We start from the raw sequence: 4,007 nt of genomic DNA, 5'->3' as shown, positions 1-4,007 counted from the left end.
GCTTGGGCCTGCTTTGCTCTGTTCTCAATCGCATTTCACAGCATTCAATTGAGAGACTGCACTTTCATGGGGGCACTTGTTGGGAAGGGCACTGGCATTGTGCCAGTGTCAAACCATGACAGGCACCAGATGGAATTCGCTGTTAAACCATTTATGACCAGGCTGGTGAATAGTCAATTTCCCAGGGTAACTGTCTAGGGCAAACTGGAGGTTCTCATTCTCTTTCAGTAGATGTTCTAAAGTCTCATTATTTAATGTCCCGGTGGACAGTCAAATTGGTATGTGAATTCATGCAAAATCATGCCCCACAAGCAACTGCACGTGTGCCCTAGCCTTACAAATCAGCTGGGCCATCAGTTTTTGTGGCCGTGGGATGCTTTTGGACAGGCTGTTGCCAAGGAACACCCACTCTATAATCAAGAGGGGGTCCCTCTGACCTCTGTCCCACTGAAAAATCAACCTATGCAAGTGCGGCAGTTTCCCTAAAATTATGAAATTGAAGGGGAGTTCGGGCCAGCAGCGGTGGGCCTACTGACCTCCCAGCACTAATTGGATCTTTTCTAAGGCAGCCCTTGCCTCCTGGGTCAATGTCCTTGGGGCATCCATCTCCTGCCCCCTTTTTAACAAATCAAAAAGAAGAGATAGATCACCCATGGTCAGGCCCAACCAAGGCCTCACCGAGTTCAAGGCTCCACACAGCTGTTGGAGATCCTGCAGGGTCTTGGGCTCATCTTTGATCACCAACCGCTGTGGTGTTAATGTGTGGTTGGTGATTTTGAGGCCTAAATATCTCCAGGGCGGCAGCGTCTGCACTTTTTCATTATTTAACTCAAATCCTGTCGCCAACAAAGCAATAATAGTATCATCAAGAATTTGTGTGAGTGTGTTGTCATCAGGGGCGCATATGAATACATCATCCATATAATGATAGATGATGCACTCCCCTGCTTTGGCATGCACTGGGGACAAGACTCTAGTGATGTACCATTGGCAGATGGTCGGCGAGTTCTTAATTCCTTTGGGAAGAACACACCAATGGTACCATTGCATTGGGGCTTCTCAGTTGATGGAAGGAACCGACAAGGCAAAACGTGGCACATCGGCTGGGTCTAGGGGAATTAGGAAAAAGAAATCCTTGATGTCAGTGACTGCCAATTCCCAATTTTGAGGGAGCATCAATGGGGATAGCATACCAGGCTGGAGAGACCCCATGTCCCTGATTACATTATTAATTTTCCTCAAGTCATGAAGGAGCCACCACTTGTCCCTCCCCGGCTTTTTGATAACGATCACCGGGGAGTTCCAGGGGCTGTTGGTCTCTACGATGTGTCCTTTGGCCAACTGCTCCTCCTCGAGTTGATTGAGCGCTTTTAATTTCTGTTTACTGAGCGGCCACTGATCGACCCAGACTGGTGTCTCAGACAATTTAACTTCTGAGTGGGACACTTTCTCAGTGGCCACTCTTAAAAACCCTGAGAGGCCGGTAGTTCTAATTTGCCCCCCCCATTGAGACATGCCGTCTCTCCCCCATAGGGTAAACTCGGTATATAATACGAATGGGTATACATTTGCCACTTGCCCATCAGGCCCCATAATTTGCACAATGCTCCTGGATTGTTTTGTGAATTGTGTGCCCCCTACACCTAAGACCTTGCAGTCCACGTCCTGCAGTTCCCATTGTGATGGCCATTTGTGCGGTGGAATGACTGTTATGTCTGCCCTGGTGTCCATCATCCCTTGAAGTTGGATATTGTACCCCTCACTCTTAAGGCCGCACCATATAAGGGGCTTCTCCTCTCCCACCACTTCAGTGTAGTAAGCGGACAGGTCCAGGTTGTCCCATAAAAGCCATGGCAATGGAATGGCCTGAGCGATGACCTGACCCTTTGGCAGGAAGAGGGGAATGGACACAGTGTGCCATGAGAACGAGATGCTCTGGGATAGGTAGTAGGACTCCCGGCGCAATCTCGATCTCACAGGGTGTATGCTTTGTGTCCCCTACGACAAGGTACTCAAATCCCCGCTGGTAGAGAGATTGGACCTGTTCGCAGAGCTTGGTGTCCAGCTCTGGGTCCATGTAAAGCTCTTTCCAGTCCAAGTCGGTAAATATCACAGATTGGGTAAGGTGTCCTGGGTAGAAAACAAACCAAAGGGGCTATTAACATGATGTTGTTGGCAACCATCCTCCCCGCACCCTGCCCCATTTATGTCCTCACGTGGGGCAGCATCGCGCTCATGTGCTAGTTTTTTTGCTGGTCATTCCCCCCATGCTCCCTTCCCCCTCCCCTTCTTGGTGGAACTGGGGGGGGCTTTCCCCAGATAGGGGCAGTCCCTTATAAAATGTCCCTTCTGCTTGCAGTGGAAGCAGGGATATTGTCTCAATGCTTGCAGTGAGATGGGAGGTAGCTGAGCATCTGCCACTGCTGTCACCCGCTCTCTGATGGTAGCTTTCTTTGGTGCTTCTCTTCGAGGAAGTCTCGCTTTCCTGGTACACTCTTCCATAATTAAGTCCAGAGATGGTGGTGGCGATGAAGGAAGGCTGAGGATGACTGTCCTGCAGTCCTCATTTGCACCTTCAGTTACTATGTCTATGATGATATCATCTTGGGCTTCTGATCTAGGAATCCTCCTTCCCACGACTTCTCTGACCCTATCTACAAAATCTAGGAACACTTCATTGTGTCTCTGCTTTAAGGAGACAAGACTGGGCAAAGGATCTTTAGTGGGTAGGAGGTTAAAGGCCTTTTCTGCTTTCACCTTAATTACCTCTAAGACTGTCTTAGGGAATTTTCTTGGCCTAGGTTGTGGATTGCTCCCACTCACCCTCTCCCATTAGATGTCCTATACTGTGGGGTTTACCATCTTCGTCATTTGCCATTTTTTCAATTTCCCATAAAGTTGGAAGGAGGTTGGCAAGCCATTCCCGCCAGGCTTTTATCCACAGCCTATATTCTGGTGGACCACATAGGCTGGAAAATATTTCTTTCAGGTCCCTGGGAGCTAGAACATTTGCCAAAAGGGTGGTCCTTAGAAAACCTTTAAAATATTCACTTGACCGGCCAACCTCTTTCTGGGTTTTGAATAATTCTTTGATGTTGCTGTAGGGGAAAGGTGCCCATCTTGGTCTCCTTCCCCTAGCACTGTAAGAAATAGGTGCTGTGAAGATGACTGTGTTGCCACTGTCCAACATCTGGTCCTCTACCTTGTCCCTCCTTTTTCCCATGGTACCGTGGGAACCAGAAGGAGGAGTGTGGGAAACCGGAGGTGAGAGGGATGGTCCCACAGGGTGAGGGGCAGAGCCAAGGCAGGAAACAGAAGCATTGAGAGGGGCAGTGGTTTGGCCAGGGGGTATAGCAGAGGGAGGTACAGGGGGCAGAGACAGGGTAATTTGAGGATGGGAAGACGAGGAGCCAGAACACCATGGAGGGTCTTGGGACAGGGGGAGGGAGCAAGGGAGAAAGGGATTATGGGAAGAAGAAGAACCACAAGATGGGGACCATGCCACATGGTGTCCACCATTTTGTGACTCTGGGCAAGGGGAGGAATAAACACTGTCTGGGGGACAACCTACGGGTTTTTCTTGAGGCAAAGGGGGTGAGGTGTTAGGGTCTAGGGAAGGAGCTCTGACAAGGTGATCAGTCCTGCCAGAGCCAGAGGGGTGCCGGGAGAGATGTGGGGAGCCAGGGAGACATTCCACAATGTGGGGGCTGCCCTGCACCTGCGTTAGGTGGTGTGCTCCCCCCAACTCACCCAGTTTGGAAAGCTGGGGGTCAGGAACAAGGGGGACCCCGGAGCAGGGGTTTCAGGAGGAACTGGGGAAGATTTATTTGAATTTTCTCTCACTTTCTTTTCCATTTCTAATGTCATAGTTTTCAATCTTATGAAAAGAGGATAAAAATCACCTCCTGATCCACAATCCATCATTGCATCTTCTCCAAGTTCAATTGTGATCTTATCCCAAAATTTTAGTGTTTTTACCTCATCGGGGGTAGTATTTGGAAAATGAA

General features: G+C 49.4%; 1 protein-coding gene across 1 annotated transcript in view; it reads left to right on the top strand.

The window, feature by feature from the left end:
- Positions 1-4,007, top strand: part of LOC116806979 (ubiquitin-conjugating enzyme E2 R2) — a 165,184-nt gene that overhangs the window by 102,345 nt on the left and 58,832 nt on the right. The gene's annotated exons all lie outside the window — the stretch shown is intronic.

The sequence above is a fragment of the Taeniopygia guttata genome, chromosome W (genome assembly GCF_048771995.1).
Source record: "Taeniopygia guttata chromosome W, bTaeGut7.mat, whole genome shotgun sequence".
In the NCBI taxonomy this organism is placed as follows: Eukaryota; Metazoa; Chordata; class Aves; order Passeriformes; family Estrildidae; genus Taeniopygia; species Taeniopygia guttata.
This window is presented reverse-complemented; position numbering and strand designations above follow the sequence as displayed.